Source organism: Equus quagga, chromosome 9, assembly GCF_021613505.1.
Source record: "Equus quagga isolate Etosha38 chromosome 9, UCLA_HA_Equagga_1.0, whole genome shotgun sequence".
NCBI lineage: Eukaryota > Metazoa > Chordata > Mammalia > Perissodactyla > Equidae > Equus > Equus quagga.
Genome location: NC_060275.1, coordinates 67,791,737 through 67,811,140, shown reverse-complemented (window position 1 = coordinate 67,811,140; position 19,404 = coordinate 67,791,737).

Below are 19,404 nucleotides of genomic sequence, written 5' to 3'. Positions count from 1 at the left end.
ATGAGACTAATCAAAAAAGAAAGTTCTGGATCCAACTGATTGGATTTGTGTGTTAAACCATAGCATACACACTTAAAAGTATGGAAATCGTTAAGTGTATAGCTTAATGAATTATCCAGAGGAGACACACCTGCTAACCAGTACCTATAAGAAAGAGAACATTACCAACTCTCCAGGACACCCTCATGTGCCCATCCCAAGTCACTGACCTCTCTTCCCCAAGGGTAGCAAATATTATTATTTCTTTATTAGTTTTGCTTGTTTTTGAACTTTATTTAAATGGAATCATATAGAACTTACTCTTTTATGTCAGGCTGCTTTCATTACGTTTGTGAATTTCAAACATATTTATGAATGTGGCTGTAGTTCATTTTTATTTCTGTAGCATATAACCTTATTAAAAAATGTACCCCATTTTATTTATCCTTTTATTGTTGATGCAAGTTTGGGTTGTTTCAAGTTTAGAGGATTACCAAATAACGCTGCTCCGAACATTCTTTTGCAATCATGCACATGTGTAGGCATTTCTATTGGGTATTTACCTAAGAGAAAAATTTTGGGGTCCTAGAGTATGTGTAAGTCCATTTTAGGAGATCCTAACAGTTTTTGAAAGTGGTTGTAGCAGCTGTCACCCACAGCAGTGTATGAAAGCCCAGTGACTCTCTATCCACACCAATGCTTCGTATTGTTGGTGGTTTTTATGTTAGTCACTGTGTATTGGTATCACATCGTGGTTTTAATTTGCATTTTCCTGACAAGTAACGATGTTATACACCTTTTCAAATACTTGTTGGTCATTTGGTTATCTTTTTTGTAAAATTCCTAGTCACATATTTTGCCCATTTTTTCTGGTAGATTGTCTTTTTTCTTAATAATTTATGGGAGTTAGTTACATATCCTATAAGAAGATTTTTCCAGATAAAATATTGCAAATGTTTATTCCCATTCTGTTCTTGCCTTCCTACTCTCTTGAAGGTGTCTTTTGATGAAGAGACATTCTTAATTGTAATCAGGTCCAATTTATTGATTTTTGTCTTCATGTTTAGTGTACACTGTGACCTATCTAAGAAATCTTTGCCTGCCCCAAAGTCATGAAAATATACTCCTGTGTCATCTACTGCAAATGTCACTGTTTTAAACATCCACATTTGGTTGTAAAATCCATCTGGAACTGACTTTTGTTTATGGTGTGAGGTAGAAGTCAAGATGAATTTCTTTCCTGTATGGATAGCCAGTGCCCCGGGGCCATTGACTGAGAAGACTATCTTCTCCCCAGTGCTCTGCCTGCCTCCTCTGTCACATACAAATATTCATATCTGTGAGTCTCAGGAGGACTCTCTATTCTTTCTACTTCTCCTTGGGGCCATCCTTGCACTATGAGAGCACACTGCCCTGATGAGTGTAGCTTTATACTAAGACTTCACACCTGCTAGTGGAAGCCCTCCAAGTGTGTTCTCCTTCAAGATTGTCTTGACTATACGCTACCACTTGTATTTCAATGAAAATTCTGAAATTGGATTGTCAGTGTCCACAAGATATCTGCTGAGATACTTTATTGTGATTGTATGAATCTTAGATCAATTAGGAGACAAGTGACATCTTAGCAACACATAGCAAAACAAACAAGAACATTAAAAAAAAAAAAAAACCTGAGCCAAAGCAAAACATCATAATAACAAGGAAGAAACGATAAACTGCGAAGAAATATTTGCAATTCATATCACAAAAGGGCTCATGTCCCCAATATATAAAAAGTTCCTAGAAATTAATAAGGAAAAGAACACACACTGTAGAAAAATTGGTAAAACACATAAACCCAAAGTTTATGGGAAAAAATATATAAATAGCCCTAAATATATGAAAATATGCTCAAGCTCAGTCATACTATGACAAAATTATTGAATTCAAAAATGTGACAAAGCTGAGAGAGAAAATAGAAAAGAGATTCTCTCTTCTCCAGGCTCTGCAAGCCCACCAGGTCCAGCACCCTGAGGACCCACCTGACTGCACTGGGGGTACCTATGGGGCTCCAGAAGATGTTGGTGCTCAGAAGTTGCAGGTGGGGATAGCAAAGAACTCACTCATAAGCAGAACAGCTGGTGCAGTGCATATGCTGGTGCAGAGACAAGGCAGGGCTCAGGTGCACTCTTTGTCCTGGGGCCTGCACCTGGCCACTTGTGAGCACTGGGCTCTGATAGGAGACCTAGAGACTCCTGTTCCATGTCTGCCAGCATCTACCCATGTTAGGAGGCCAATGCACCTGTGCCCACTGGAACCTGGCACTCCAACAGCCCATCCAGTGTTGATGGAGCCTGACAACGTGTCCTGCTGTGCATGCAGTTATGAAGTTCTGCATTCAATGTCTCTTTGTACAGTTGGGAAACTGAAGCCAAGAAAGAGGCAGGGACTGGCCCAGAGAACAGTACATAGGCACAGTCAAGAAGAAAAATGAGGACACTGGCTCAACCCCTCCAATCACATTTAATTTCGAAATGACAGCCCCTAAGATCTTGGTGAACCCTGCTCAGCCCCTCCCAGTTTGGGCCATTTTCCTTCCTGCATCCTCATGAGGCACAGGCATGCACAAACAGAAGCCAACTTCACAGTTGGGGGCCATGGGAGGGTAGTTAAGAAGAGCATAGACCCTGTAAGTGACAAGGGAAAGAGAAGAAAGGGGCTTGAGACAGCTCTGCAATGGAATAAGGCATCCATTCTCCTGCCAACATGTCCAGGGGTCCATAGCATGAGGGTGATCCTTAAATTTTCCACCGTCCTGCCTGGGCAGAGGCCATCTCCACAGTAGTCTCCAGAGGACAAGGTCTAGGGTCCTGCACTCCACCACTCTGGGCCCCTGGAACTGGGCTGAGCACACCCTATCCTCTAGTATAGACAAGGACTACAGGAGAGAAGGTCTGTTTCCTTCTCTACAAATTGGGTGCTTGCAGTGGCTGGTCCCAAGTGTTCTGCATGCTTGTTAAGTCTGTAGACCTTGGTTCTCTACCAATGACCCACTGTGCTCTGAGGACAATGGGTATATGCTTTTCACTGCCTGAATGTCCTTCAGGGCAGAGAGGAGCTCGGGAATTAAAGATTTGGGGTAGGGCAGAATGCGGCAGAGCCAGGGACTGAGAGTCAGGGGTCTGAGAGCAAGATCACTCATAATCAGATCCTGGGAGTCCTCATTTGGAAGTAGGGGGAATCACTGCCCTGGCTGAGGTGAAGACGACTTTTGAGCAAACTAGACACCGCAGAATAGAGAGGCAAAGAAAGGGCAAGAGTGTCTTCTGAGGTCCCTTACACAGCCCTGAAACCCTGCAGGTCCTGCTCCTTTACCCCTGGGACTCTGGAGGGCCTCTGCCTCCAGGTCACCCAACTAAAGCTTCCTGCCAGGGGCTGCCGTTATAGTGCTGGCCATCAGGGAAAGACAGCCTCCTGTGTCAGTGGTGCCCCCTGAGCTTTGCTGGAGCGACTGAAGCAGAAACAGTCACTCAAAGGTCATTCTGGCCATGCCCCTGCCTCGGAAACAACATGCACCTCTTGTTGTTAGTGATCATCTCTATGGAACGACCTGGTCAGAGGAAGGAAGAAGAGCTCCAAGATCTTCCCCTTTACTTCTTCAGAGATGGTGCTCTGAGAACTCATCCTGTGCCAGGTACCTTGGAGTGTCCAAGTCCAGTGCTGAAAATGGCCAAGTGGTCTCTGTCTTCCAGGAGCTTCCAGTCTGGAGGAGAGAAGGACAAAAGCACAGAAGCAAAACATATGAAAGGAAAGAGTAAGTGCTAACTGAAAAATAAAGCAGGGTGATATGAGGGAGGGCTGGGGGTGGGGGGTGTCACTGGGTAGGAGGGTCTGAAAGGCCTCACTGGGGTGACATTTGCTGGGGCCAGAATGACAAGAGGGAGCCAGCCCTGCACAAGTCTGGGAGCAGCGTGTCAGGGAGAAGACATCACTGGTGCAGAGACTTGCAGGCAGAAGTGAGTTTGACAAGAGGAGGTTAGAAGCATGGCCAGTGTGGCTGGGGAGAGCCTGGGAGGAGAGAGGAGCAGGAGGAGGGCAGGGCCAGATCTTGGGGCCTGGTAGACTGTTAGTTATCCCTTCCTATCTGGAAACATTGCTCCAATATGTTGCATCTTAAAACTACAAGTATTTTCGGGCCGTCCCAGTGGCGCAGCGGTTAAGTTCGCACGTTCCTCTTCTCAGCGGCCCAGGGTTCACCAGTTGGGATCTCGGGTGCAGACATGGCACCGCTTGGCAAAAGCCATGCTGTTGTTGGGGCTGGCCCCGTGGCCGAGTGGTTAAGTTCGCGCGCTCCGCTGCAGGCGGCCCAGTGTTTCGTTGGTTCGAATCCTGGGCGCGGACATGGCACTGCTCATCAAGCCACGCTGAGGCAGCATCCCATGTATCACAACTAGAAGAATCCACAACGAAGAATATACAACTATGTACTGGGGGCTTTGGGGAGAAAAAGGAAAAAATAAAATCTTTAAAAAAAAAAAAAAAAAGCCATGCTGTTGTAGGCGTCCCACATATAAAGTAGAGGAAGATGGGCATGGGCGTTAGCTCGGGGCCAGTCTTCCTCATCAAAAAGAGGAGGATTGGCAGTAGTTAACTCAGGGCTAATCTTCCTCAAAAAACAAACAAACAAACAAACAAACAACTACAAGTATTTAATATCTCAAGTTTGGTGGATGAAGAATCCAGGCACGTATTAGCTCTGTTCCTGTGCTCAAGCTGTCTCACAGGCTGAGGCTGCAGCCTCAGCTGAGGCTCAACTGACATAAGATTTGCTCCCAAGTTCACTCAAAGGATTCAGGATGCAGTTTGGGCTCAGAGCACAAGTTCCTTTCTATCTGTCTGCCTGGGCACTGCTTCGGTTCTCTCCTTGGTGGGCCTCTGCATAGAGCAGCTCAAAATATCTGTGCTTGATTCCCCAGTTCAGGGATATGACAGAGAGAGAGACAGAGATACAGAGAGAGACAGAGAGAAAAGTGGAACACAAGAGAGGGAGTAAGAAGGAAGTGAGAGACTTTTTGTGTTTAAAACAGAAATGGCATCCCTTCACATTGGCTGTATTCTATTAGTCAGAAGCGAGTAACTAATGACTCAGTGGTTACACAGCGATGTGGAAAGGATGGGTATACCATGGGTGGGACCAGTGGCTACCACTGTAGAGGTTTCCCACCTCAAAGACTAAGATGAGGCACTTGGGTCTCATTCTAAATGTAACAGGAAACAATTGAAAGGTTTTAATCCAGAGGATGACAGTGTCTGGAATTCGTTCATTAAGTCCCTCATGGTTCTGACATTAAAATGAGGCCAAGGTAGAAGTGAGTGTCCCAATACCACATTGCCGGAACCCAGGCCTGTTTTGAGTGGTGTCCCAAGCTGTGTCCCACCCCTTCTCACTATTCTTCCATCTCTAAGTTTATGCCTTAGATATACATGACACTAGCCCTCAGGTGTGATAGATATTATCTCCTATATGCCCGACGATGTCCCTAGGAAGCAGATTCTAGCCTGATCCCCACTGTACATGTTAGGAGACTGGGAAGGACTTGAGAGGCACAATGAGGTTTCCAGGACAGAGAACTGGTCAGAAAAAGGAGGTCTGAATTCAGCTCTGTCTCCTCAAAGCTAGGACCCTAATTACATTTCCAGGGAGCTGTGGCTAGCGCTGTGCTGGCTCACTGTGTACAGTTAAGGAGATGATATAGGGGAGAAGGGTGAGTAGTAACAGCCCAGAGGGGTCTTTGGGTAGTCTGTTTGAAGGAATGGGTCCAGGTAATGGAATCTTGAGAGAGTGACCTCACTTTCTTGGTGATAGCCCCAACAGAACTTAGAACTCTGGTCACCAGGAACCCACAGCCCCCTATCCAACTCACTTGACCAGACACACTCAGGAGAACAAGATGTTCTGCTGTTGTGTCCTGAATTGCAGAGGCACTGGGCTGGCGAAAGCCCAGAGTGAAAGGCTCTTCTGTTGCTGTAGACATTGGCTCAGCCCTCATCCCTGATACCACTGGCCATTTGGCAGGAGGTACCCAAAGGTAACACAGGGCAGACCAGGGCAAGCCAATGTAGGACAGGCCACATTATGATCCCAGTGGAGCAGCCCCACACCCCGTGCCCCTCATCATGTGTGTGTGTGTGTGTGTGTTTGTGTGTGTGTGGAGAAGGGAAAGCAAGGGATGAATGGCATGCTCTTCTTGGGCAGGAGCAGGGTGTTAGGTATTGGAGGCCTGGTGGACCTGTTGTGTTCATACCCCAGGTCATGGCTGACAGCATAAGGTGAGCCCCTCTACTCATATGTGACCCAAGTCCAAGAGGTTTCATATTATTCCCTCCCTGACTAGAGTTCTTTGCCACTCTATGCCTGATGCCACTCTGTGCCTGAACGAGGAAACAGAAATTCTCATGGGGTTGCCCCCCCGTGACAATATCCAGGCAGGCCTCGATGCCTCCTAGCCTCTCTATTGAGCAGTATTTTTGCAAAATTCCACTCAGACATCATCAAGGAGCTGTCCAATGGGTCCAACTGCTCTAACTCCCTAGACAACGGGCAGGTGCACCAGGCCGCCAACACCATCCACTGGTCTGAGGTGAAAATGGGTGCAGAGGGATCTCCATACCCAAGACCCTGAGATGATCAGGGCGGCCCAGAACTCTGACTCAAAGCTAGGGACTCCCCTGGGGCCCTCCCAGGCCTTTCCAACATGAGTGTCCCACAGGCCAGATCCCAAAGGAATCTGGACCTCCACATGTAACTCACCCACTACATGGTAGAGTAGAAATATACTCCTCACTTTCTTGTTGGAATGGTAGAGAAAATATTTAATGTTGCTTTCACTTTTCACAAGGCCGCTTTTTATGAGCATCAGCATTTTGCCACTGTTTTGATTTTTTTAATGACTCACTCCAGGTATCCTGTGGAACAATCAGCTCCACTGTCCTTGCAGAGCTTCTCCAAGCCTTACAAATCATCACACTTCAGAGGGTGACTTCTACACAAAGGAGGGGCGTGGGACTATTTGATTCTATACATTTCTCTGCAACTTGTCACCTCACAGAACACATCTAATCATTGTAGGTCTGTCAGATCAGGAGCTGTGGCTTTATGTGACTTCACAATATCTCATAAAGGAAGTCATTTGCCACAGCAATTCAACCTTTCAATGTTGTTGGACCTTGACGTGATTCAATTCTGTTGCCATTTCAGCAGTGCTGCAGGGAACATTTGAAGTGTGTCCTCATAGCCTGTTAGTTTACTAGGTCTGCCATAACATAGAACCACCAATTGGGTGGAAAGTCCCTGATGCTTACTGGCCCAGCACCAGGCTCTGTCTTAGTAGAGCTCCACCCAGGACATCGTCGAGGAGCTGACTGATGGCTTCAACTACTCCATCTCCCTAGACAAGGGGCAGATGCATCTGGCAACCAACAACAGCCAACCGTGGTCTTGGGTAAGTAGGGGCACACAGGGGTCTCCACACCCAGGACCCCCAGGTGACTGGGGTGGACCCAGAACCCAGACTGGAATCTGGTGACTCCCCTGGGATCCTCCCAGGAATGCAGTTTCCCCAGAGCCTTCCCCTCCGTGTCAGGAGCAGACCAAGCCTCCAGTTGAGAGGGAATGTCATGTAGCCCATGCTATGGACAGTCCTAGGTTCTGACCTGCGTGATCTGGAGCAGCCACTTAAAATCTCTAACCCTCTGTTTTCCAATATCTACAGTGGGGAAGTTTGTTGATGATTCACTGGGATAAGGCATTTAACACAGGCTATTAATACTGGGACGTGCTATTGTTTCTCAGCTCAAAAGATGCCTGGAAGGTACCAGTTGTTTATCATTCTCCCCGAAATCAAATGATGCTGTTAAAGCCTAGAACCTTTTTCTGTGTGGGCTCTCATGTCCCTCCTCTTGCCCAAGTTCCTGAGGTGATGAGAGCTTCTGGTCTGAACTCCAAACCCTGATCTTCCTGGTGGCTCATGGTGATGCCACTGACTACATGTCCCTCCTTGTCCACTCGGTGTGAAAAGGAGTCAACTCTGGCACAGGATGAGACCTGCACAACGCTGACCCCCAAGACAGGCATAATAGAGAAGCTAGCAGAGGCCCTGGTACCAGCCTTCCTGGATGGAGACATCTCCTACATCACCACCTTCTCATCCACGTACCATCGCCACCTTCACCACCACCCAACAGGTCCTGGACCAGGTGTTCCACAGGTGAGTGCCAGCCCCACCATAGCACAGTGGTGAGTCTCTCACCTACTAACTGTGTGTCTGTGGAATGTCAACACACCTCTCTGAGCTTCACTTATCTCTTCTGAAAAGTGGAGTGGTGGGAAGATGAACTTCTTAGGGTTATTGTAGGAAATCATGGGATCAGCCACGGCAGGTGCTTACTTGCTGCCTGGCTCTGCAGAAAGGGCTGCAGGATGTGCTGTGGTTGCTCACGGTTATTATTTCTCTGTCCCCTGTGAAAAGTAGTCAGCCTCTACCATCACTGGGATGTGGCCTTTCTGAGTTTGGAAAACTTATGGAAAAGCACCCTGTCAAGGAGTTTGAGATTCCATCCAGCTGGTCTTGGTCCTTGTCCTTGGGGTAGCCAATTAGGGATCACTAGGGCAGCAGAGGGGCCCAGGCCCACTCAGACATCTAGGGTGGTTCTGGTTGGACTTCATTCACTCAACAATATATTAAGTACCTACTATATGCAGGACTTTTGGAGACACTTAGCATAATGCCATGAATGAAGCAGACGCGATCCCTGGGCCTCAATTCTGGTCTGTCAGACAGTCACACTCAACACCATTCGCAGGTCCTGTCCACCATACATCCCACGTGATGCCCTTGTAGCCTCTTCAACATCTAGAGGCATCTTCCCATATTCTGACCAGGATGACAGACCATGGACCACCTGAAAAAGTGAGCGGTGTTTGGGTCCAGAAGGAAGACCTTCTGTTTCTACAGAACAAGGTAGGGGGAGTGTACGGGGGCTATGGCTGGGGTGGACCTAGCAGAAACCTGCTCTCATCTTTTGATTCCCATGAGAGGTTTGAGGTCTGATGGCTTCCATTCCAGGAGGACAGGAGTCAAAGAGAATTGTGGATGGGTTCCCAGTCCATCAGGAACCAGAGAGGAGGTTGGGCTGGGTTGTCTCCTAGAGACCCATCCCCACTACAGTCGCATCTCGATCTTCCTCCCCTTCTCCACATCCACCTCTTTGACCACCACCACCAGGTCCAGAACAGAAGGTGTGTGAGCAACCTGCTCACAAATCTGCCTGAGTCCTCAGTCCAGTTGCCCAAGTGCATGGAGGGCTGAGGTGGGCCTTCTCCAGGCCCTTCGGGAGAAGAGTGTCAGTGGGAGAAGAGACTCACACAGACTCTGTGTTCAACCTGCTGGATGAACAGGCCTGCCACTGCCAGGACAGCCACACAGGGGTCGGGGCTGAGATGGGGCTCTCTCCTAGATGGGAAGGGACAGGGATAGGGGCCCAGACCCAAACAAGTGTGCCTTGGGAGGACCGTGTGGAAGGAAAGGCCAGGCCTCTGACTTGGCAGCCCAACTGCCTTCCCCCAGTGCTATCCTTTCTATGGTGGGAACCTGGCTGAACCAAGTGCAGGATTTCTGGGAGCCCCTGCACTTTCCCTATTTCAAGCTGAAGCTGGCCTATGTGTGTGTCAATTTGCCTGGCTTGGACCTGGAGAGCCATGCTGACCTTCTCTGGGTTCAGCTAGGGCATCTGGAGCCTACTGAGGCAGAGCTGGAAGGAGAGAGGACTGCAGTCTGGGAAGACTATCTGTGCTGGGGTGCAGGAGCTGCAGTTCCCTTAAAGGCAGTGGAGTCTTTCTCTTTGGAAAGGCACAAGGAAAGTCAGGTATGTGGGTGAAACTTCTCTTTATCCCACTCCAGCGCCAGCTCCAGAGCTCCCGCCAGCTCCAGAGCCAGAGGAAGGCCCAGCTCCTGGGTTAAAGCCAGCTCCAGCTCTAGTTTCCCCACCTGTACTAGAGCTGGAGCGGGCATGGCCTCCATCAGCCCCTCCTGGGCTAGAGCAAGCACCACCATTAAATTCAGCCCCAGTGCCAGCTCCTGAGCTGGAGCCAGATGGATGATGGACTCTCCTGTGACTTACACCTCCAGCTGCAGAAATAACAAGAGAGCCAGATCCAGCCCCGGAGCCCACCTGCTTCTGGGCTGTGACCACCAAGAAACTGCTGAGGGAGGAAAAGCCTAACCTCTTGAAGTTCCCTCCCCAGCTGGTGGCAGAGCAGCTGACGAGGATGGATGTGGTGCACAGTGGGGTTCTCAGGGCAGGTGGGGCCTGCCTTCCCTGTGCCGTCAGCTGCCCCAGACCTGCCATTCCCTGATCCAGAATCCAATGATCTGGGTCCAAATCCCAGCTCCTCCACTTACCAACCCTAGGACCTGGGCAGCTTTCTTAACCCCCAAGCCTTTGCTGTCCCTACATGGACAGTAGAGATGGACACTATGAGCACCTGCTGCAGAGTGGCTGTGCAGATGAATGAGGTACAACAGAGAGGGAGTTGGGCAGTCTGGCCCTTTGGTCGGGGAGGGGAGCTCACTGAAGTGCTGCCAGATCCTTGGGTCCATCACCCATTTGCCCAGGAGGCCTTAACAGCCTCGGCATTTATTAGGCACCTGATATGTACTTTCCTACATGGAAGACAAACAAACAAAGCCCATGGTTGTTGCTGCCTCAGGGGAATGTGTATCTGAATGGGGAGTCAGACAAGAGGGTGATCAGAATGGGTGGAAGATGCCCCTTGACACGGGCAGGTGTGAGCTGTGTTCTGGTCATTGGAGGAAGTGAGACTGGGCTGGGAGCAAATGCCTCTTCCCATCCCCACAGTGTTGTGTCCTGGGTCATCCTGTGCTGGGTACCCTCAGTGGACAGAGGCAAAATCCAGGGACTCCCACAAGCCTCAGGCCACATCCTCAGCTTCCTGAGCTCCAGCTCTGACCACTTACCCTGCCTGGGACTGTGGGAGAACTCTGGACGCTGAGCTGGGGTGCGGCAGGGCCGGGAGACACTCCCCAATCTCCTCAGGAACCATTCAAGAAGGCAGTGCCCTGCCATTACCTGCACATCACCTGGTTCTGGCAGGATGTCAGGGAAAATGAGTACTTGGCGCCCACCATCCATGCCACCCTACACACTTCATCACTGTGGCCAACTGCATAATCACCACTGGCCTCAGGGACCCGAGCATGATGACCCAGGACACGGCCAGGGTGGTGGAGCTCTGGATGCAGATGGCCAAGGTAAGTCATGGGAGGCCAGGAAGGCCCTCTCCGCCTCTTCTGCTTTCTCAACTCTCAGGATTGAGTCTGTGGTCTGAGCCCCTGCACAGTCCCTAGGCCCCTCCTGCCAAGGCCACACTGACCTTGACTCCTGGTCCCAGTGGTGGCAAGCTCACTTCCCTCCTGGGCTTCCTCCTTGGGTGAGCTATCCCTGGGAGTGTTACTCATCAGGTCCCAGGTTTGCCCTCCCTGGGTTCCTTGGGCATCTGTCTCATTGAGGACAGGAGATGTCCACGAGGGGACAGAGGCCAGAGGAAGCAGGGCACTAGCTCCCCCTCACAGCTCACTCTCTTCCCTTCCCCAGGTGTGCTGAGTCCTAAGGAGTTTCTCCTCACTGCATGCCATCGTCTCTGCTCTGCAGAACCCCTCGATTCATGGTCTGAAGAAGACAGGTTTCCAGGTGGGCACTCCACTCTCTGAGCAGCACCAGGGTGGGCCAGACACCCTACATAGGGCTGGCATTGCCCCCTCAGTCAGCTGGGACCACCTGGGAGACAGTGAACCTGGAAGACAGGGACTAACCTGGTTGGCAGGTCTCTGAGTTTCTCTGGGACCTTAGGCCAGCACTTCTACTTCAGGAATTAGTTTCCTTAAATGTCAGATCCTGGCTTGAGCCAAATTGGAGATTTTCATTTGTTTACTTTGCAGCAATAGAACTCTCTCCTGTTCTAAGGGGGACGGGGAGTGATGAGGTTCAAGGGAGGAGAGGCATGTGCAGGAGATTTGCGCTGGCTCCTTCTCAAGAGGTAAAGGGAGAGCAATGATGACAGTCAGACGACACTGAGCCCTCAGGAGACCCTGGGAGGCAGGCAGAGTTCTTACACTTTCCAGATGAGGAAAGAGGCCCAGGGAGGCCTGGGCAGCCCCAAGGTCACACAGCAGTGTTGGAGCTGGGATTGATCTAGGTTCTGAGCACCCTGGAGGTGGGAGCAGCAGAGGCCCCAGGTGACCCAAGTCAGATGTCCAGGGTCTGAGGTCAGGGGCCTGAGGGAACATGTGGAGGAGAGTATGACCTCACTGACCCTGTCCTTGACCCTGGCAGGAGGCAACCTCCATGATGATTACCCTGCAGATCGGCCCCCCAGGGAGCCCAGGAGAGGCAGCAGCAGCACGTGAGGGTACCTGTGGGGGAGGGGCCCAGGAGTCAGAGGAGAGGGGGCTCCCCCCCTCTAAGCTGCAGGTGTCCACCAGGAGAGGGGCCTTCCTCCACCAGCCCAGCTCCTGGTGCCACAGAGCCTGAAAGGCCTGCATTTGAAGTGACCAAGAGGAGGTTTGGAAGGGCTGGGTGCAGGATGGATTTGGGGTGAGGAGGGGCAGGGACCATATACCCTGGGATTTGCCAAAAGCCAGCCCTGGGAGGTGAGCGGCGTGGTGCCTCTGGAGGGGAGAGGAGGAGGGAATTGGGGGGAGGCTGCTAAAGGTCCTGCGGTGCTCTAAGTGGGAGCCTGGGGTGGCCAGGAGGCTTGAGTGAGGGATTTTAGAGGAGGGCCTTTGGGGTCCCCTGAGAGCAGAGGCTCATCACCACCCCCACCGCAATGGCACAGGGTGTTGCCCCCTTCCTTGGCACATAATTCAGTTACCTGCAGTTGCTAGAAAATGTGATGGAGGATTATCTGGAGATGAGTGAGCCTGGAGGTGGGGCCAGGAGATGAGGATCCTGAGGTTTGGGAGGAGAGAGCCCTACAGTGAGCCCTGAGCTCTCAGCACTTGGCAAACCTCCTCTCACGAAAGCCTCACAGCCACCCCTGGGAGCCGGGGCCTCAGGACCATCTTAGCAATGAATGAACTGAGGACCCACATAAGCTGCCATCCAGCTTCTCTGGGCTGGTGAAGCTCAGAGCTGCCTGACTGCAGAGCTGCAGGAGGTTGTGCCTGAGCTGGACTCAGCCTCTCCCTCAGGCCCTGCTCATGGAGGGAGTGAAGTCAGGCCCCTCCAAGTCAGGAAATACATCAGTGGTTGAGCTGTCCCTTCCTGCCTGAGGCCTCAGTCTCCCCATCTGTCATCAGAGAGGGTTGGGTTACAAGGTCTCTGGCCTCGGCTCCCCTGTCCCCCCTGCTGTGGAGCCCAGAGGCTGGCGCAGGTCCCAGTCCTATTTCCAGAAGTGCCTGCCCCCCAGCAGTAGTGCAACATGAGAAGAGGTGGGGATGGGGGCTAGTTATGGGCTAAGTGAGCTGTTTCTCATGGACTTTGGCTGTCTGCCTTCCAGAACAATGTAATCAACTTCCAGAAATGGGATGAGGTAAGCAGCTGTGGCCTCACTGTGGGACAGTGGGGGTGTGGAAATCAGAGACCCTCTTGGACAAGACCCTCTCTGGCTCCATCCCTTGGGTCTTATATTTATTGGGAGAGTTAGATACACAGGGCTGGGAATCCCATCACATTGGCGGGTGGGGGAAGGGGCTGGCATCAAGGACATTTTCCTGAGGAGGAACTATTTCAACCCAAGGATGAGAACAGGCAAGTCCTGGATGGAATTTGGGGGAAGGAGGGTTCCCAAGTGGGCAAAGACCCCAGACTGGTTCCCTGCCCCTCTCCTCACTCCCTACAAGATGCCTGCAGGATCCCCTACCTGCAGGCCCTGTCTGCATCCTGTCCTTCCTGTGTCCCAGCAATTGAAAGTAACTGAAGACATCTTGCTACTCCAGGAGACTGAGAATCATTACAACCTTGAGCCCCAGGAGCAATTTGGGTCCTGGTTTCAGCCCACGGAGCCCCTTAGTGAGGATAAGAGGTGAGGTGGGGCAGGAGTTGGGTGAGGGCAGGGCAGACTCTCTCTGATGGCCAGCTCCAATGCCCGTGGCCATGGTTGCCTGGTCTGTCCCAGACCTTGTTTCATGGTGACCCCAGGGGCACCGGGACTCCAGTTGCTGGCAGGCTCTGAGACAGACACCTGAGGTGTGGCTTCTGGTAGTTCACAGGTCCACTCTGTCCTGTAGCTACAGCCTTGTCCTGCCAGCTGGAGCCCCCATTCCAGTGGGCCAGCAAGATTTGACTGTTCTTCAAGGCCAAGAAGAACCCTCCATTTCAAGCTCAGGGTTGAGTATCCAGATCAGCTGTGACTGAATCTAGGGGCTCAGTAAAGCTTTGGGCTAAGCACGGGCCTGGGGAGTTGGACAGCTGGTGCTGGGATCCCAACTCCACTACTGAGCAGTCCTGCGATGGACAATTCCCCCCACCTTTCTGGGACTTGATTTCCTCCTCTGGGAAATGGGTGAGGCTAAGTGCCAGCTCCCACATCAGGGACAAATGGGGTACTGTTGACTGAGCACTCAGCACAGGGTTTGGAGCACAGTGCAGAGGGGGCAGGGAGGTGGGTCATGATAATCAATAATCAGTCTCTTCTACTCAGTCACCAGGCCCTCAGCACAGACCATGGACAAGAGGCAGATAACACTCCTGAGACCAGACCAAGTGGAGCCTCTTCCTCAGCAGTGGGGAGACAGCTGAGACACTCAGGGTGCACCGGGCCAGCTTCCACCCTGATGGGAAGGAGAACATTGTAAGCCTTTTCCTTGGATCCCTGAAGCCCGAGAGACAGAGGACGACCTGCCCCAACTCCCTGACATCTGCACCCCAGCACCTATTTACTCATTGGGGAGGGGCAATACTTACTTGTTGTTAGTAGTAAATATTAGATTTGAATATTATATTAAAATCCCGTTTCTTTGATAGCCTGGGAGTCACGGTATGGTTCTTTCACTTCCTCAGCTCATGTAAATGAGACACAGAATCTCACATTCCTCCTCAAATTAAGGAGTCTCGCGGGGTCACAGCTTACTTTACAAGGGAGAAGTGAAAAGAGCCAGCCCCCTTCCCTGGCTGCTGAAGGACACCCCCAAGTCCCCTTTCCTCAGAGGACAGGGTCATTTCAGTGTGGTTCACCTGGGCCAGGAGCAGACACAGCCTCTCAGAACTCCTGAGACTTTCACAGACACATTGACAACCACTGAAATGTGGGTGTCTTTCAGATGGCACTTGCCAGGACCATGTCCTGCTAAGGGACAGTGGCTGCCTTTCTACAGCTTTCGAGGAAGAAGGAATGTTTTCTGCTTCTCTTGTTGCAGTTTCTTTTGACCAAATATTAGGAACTTTTAGTTTTCTATTTCAGTCTCTGGATTACAGCAGCACTATGTGGGGAAAACAATGTAAAAACTCAAAATGTGCATGCGGAGAGGATAAGGTCAGCGGAAGGTCATTTACAGATGGACAAGGGCAAGCAGGACTTTCTCTCCTCAGGCCCCCTCTTGGGACTCCATGGTCACTGTTTCCCTAGATGGGACTCCTCCTGGGATCTTGGTCTATGACCTCAGAATTTCTTTTCCCGTTGGTTTCACATCCAAGGGAAAGATTTGCGATGCAGCTTTTAAGGCTACATCTGGGCTTCATTCCATAAACATCATTCTCCCTGTGAACTAGGATTTTCAGCACCCCTGCACTTCCTTATACAATTCTTTTTAGGGCAGAAATTTCCTAGGAGGCCCCCAGCCTCTCTGTTAGGTACATTGTGGCTGCTTCTCCCTGGCTGAGCCTCATAGATCATGGGTGAGCTCTAGTTTGCCAGAATAAGGGACCATAATCCTGGCAACTGAATGACCCACACTCTCCCTTACTGTCCAGGGTGATATCTGGGCCCCTATGGTTCTGAGGTCCATGGTCTCGAACAATAACCAGTTTACACACTCAGTCATGTGGTTACTGATTCATTCTAAAGGGTAGCTGGGCCCAAGCGCACAGAATGTAGCCCCTGAGAGAGCCGTGTTCTTTTCCCTAGTCTTGTGCTGTGGTTTTGTCAGGGGGGCTGTGAACCTTTGCTGTTGGGACCTTTGAAAGAGGAGGCATAAGAGGAATGTGGGTGAGGGGTCTAGCAGGGAATGCCACCAAACTGATGATTCAGAGACATGCATGGACACAGCCTGACCAATTAAAATCCTGAAATGCTTCCCATCAGGTAGTAAACAGACGCTGCTCTGAGCTCACCCTGAGAACCCACCCCATGACCAGGAGATAAAGGTTACCACTTGGCATTTTGAACATCATCCCCTGAAAATATCCTGTAAGACAAGGGCCAGGTGAATTTCTTGGCACTTCTGAGTTATCCCCTCCTTCCCAGTGGCTACAAGTGTCACCCAGACACACCACAGGCTGGACTCTGTCAAGGAGGCCATTTCAGGACAGCCAGAAGCTGGGGATAAATCCTGGTTCCCGGCAGGGCACTTCCTGATGCAGCACAGCCATCAAGGAAAGTGATTTGTTGAAGAAAAGTAGGGAGGGCTGCACTTCCCCTCCAAAGAGAAAGAGAAGTGTGAGGTCCCAGGGCTGGTTCAGGGCCAGGAGGAAGGCACTATGTCCAAGGGGTTTCTCTCACAGAGCTATGAGGCTCCTGAGAGCTGACTCTATATGTACCAATGTTTAATAAGTCTTGAGCCTACTATAAGGCAGAGGTAACAATTTATTGTACATTTGGGTTTCCAATGGCCAAAAATGAACTGATACTCAACAAAAAGAGGCCCACATTTGCAGCAAGAACTATTTCATCACTTTATTTTTTTTTTACTTTGACATAAATTTAACATATATATATGCACACACACACAAATACATCCTGCACTTACCCTCATTCAAAACAGAATAAAAAAATACTCATAAGCATCAAACCCATGTTTTTGCAGCTGGTCCCCTTTTCATAGCTAGTATTTTTAACTACCTTCTTCTGTTACCCATTTCATATCCCCTTTGACCTCAGCAAGCACCTGGGCTGGTCATGGTTCTCTGCCTATTTGGGGGACCACAGCCTACATTCCTGAAGGGTTTGGGACATAGGTGGTCCTGCCTGGGTTGGTTTCTTGTAGTTTTCCATTGACTTTAGTCACAGGGCATGGAGATATAAAAAATGCTCTAAGGAATCTCCTGAATTCCAGGTATAGGCTTCCTAACCTCCATTGCTGAGTAGCAGAGGGAAGTCTAAGGCCCAGAGGAATACCAAGAGTATAGGCAGTGTCTGCATTGGATGTAAAGATGAATAAGACTCAGAGGAAAAGCCTGAGGGAAAAGCAAGGCAGTCTTTTTTTCATCTTCTCTGCACTGAATCCACCTAGACAGTCACAGCAGAGGATCCCCAAAAAGCAGGCCAAAGCACCCAGGCATGAGGCAGGCTGGGCTGTCCTGCCAGGGCTGTGGGGAATAGACACATTATCTCTACACAGCTTGCAGACCACCACCGCTGAAGACAGCCAAGGGCTAAGAATTAAAATCACCTCTTCCATTGCTCCCACTTTTTTGGTGTGAGCTTTGCCTCCCCAGTCTGAAGCAGGCACTCTCCAAGAATGCCCTCTCCAAAGGTTATAATAATGATAATAACAGCTATTCTAGTTGATTACTTAATATCTGCTAAGCACCATGACTGGCAAGCTCTGCATGCATTACCTCAGTGATACTCACCGTCCTTGAGGGCTTTATTCCCATTTTATAGCTAAATATATGGAGGATCAGACATATTAAATGACTTGACAAGAACGGGAAAAAAATACTTGGAACCAAAATTAAATATCTTGCCAAACTACGTGTCGAAGAAAGAGGTAAAGACATTTTCCGATATACAGGCAGACTCCAAGCTGACCTCCCACAGGCCTTCAGTGAAAAAAACAATGAGGAATGTACATCAAAAAGAAGAAATGCAAACCCAGGAAAAAATAAGAGTTATGAGGGAAAGAAAAAAATTAGTGTATCTAAATTATATTAGCTTTAAAACAAGACATTAAAACACATTCTAACTAAAATTCCAGATGACTACCACATGAGAAAAGACAGGAGAGAAGATTCAATTTAAAAATAAGTCATTTTGAGGGAAAATATAACTACCACAGATACTATATTATTTTTTAACACATCACTCCCAGAAACTGGTAAATCTTTCAGACAAAGGTAAGTAATTAGGAAGAGGATTTTAATAATACCTCAAGCCATCATTCAAATAGACAATGAAATCCCAAGAAGCAGTGGCTTATTGTCACATTACTGATGCTGAAAATGTCTCTTTTGAGATATAGATGATAGATAGATAGATAGATAGATAGATAGATAAAGATAGATTAGATAGATAGATATAAATACATCTATATGTATAATAGAATATTATTCAGCCTTTAAAAAGAAGGAATTTCTCCCATTTGTGACAACATGAAGGGGCCTAGAGAACATTATGCTAAGTGAAATATAACAGACAAATACATATGATCTCTTATATGTGGAATCAAAAATAGTCAGGGGGGACTGGCCCCGTGGCTGAGTGGTTAAGTTCGCGCGCTCCGCTGCAGGCGGCCCAGTGTTTCTTTGGTTCGAATCCTGGGCGTGGACATGGCACTGCTCATCAAACCACGCTGAGGCAGCGTCCCACATGCCACAACTAGAAGGACCCACAACGAAGAATATACAACTATGTACCAGGGGGCTTTGGGGAGAAAAAGGAAAAAAAATAAAATAAAATCTTTAAAAATTAAAGAAACAAAAGTCAGGGGCCGGCCCCGTGGCTGAGTGGTTAAGTTCGCCCATTCTGCTGCGGCAGCCCAGGGTTCGGATCCTGGGCACGGACATGGCACTGCTCGTCAGGTCACGTTAAGGCAGCGTCCCACATGCCACAACTAGAAAGACCCACAACTAAGATATACAACTATGTACGGTGGGGGGCGGTTGGGGAGATAAAGCAGAAAAAAAAAAAATAGTCAAACTCATAGAAGCAGAGATTGGACTGGTAGTTGCCAGGGGCTGGGGGATGGAGAAATGAGGAGCTGATGGTCAAAGAGTACAAAGTTTCAGTTATGCAAGAAAAATAAGTTCTGGAGATTGATATACAGCATAGTGCCTATAGCTAACAAGACTGTATTATGTAGTTAACATTTGCTAATAGAGTAGATATTATGTTAAGAGTTCTTACCACAGAACAATGATAGTAATAAACAGGGTGGGAGAAAACTTCAGGAGGTGATGGATGTGTTTCTGGCCGTGATGGTCTCATGGGTATATACTTATGTCCAAATTCATCCAGTTGTACATGGAAATGTATGACATCATTGTTGATTC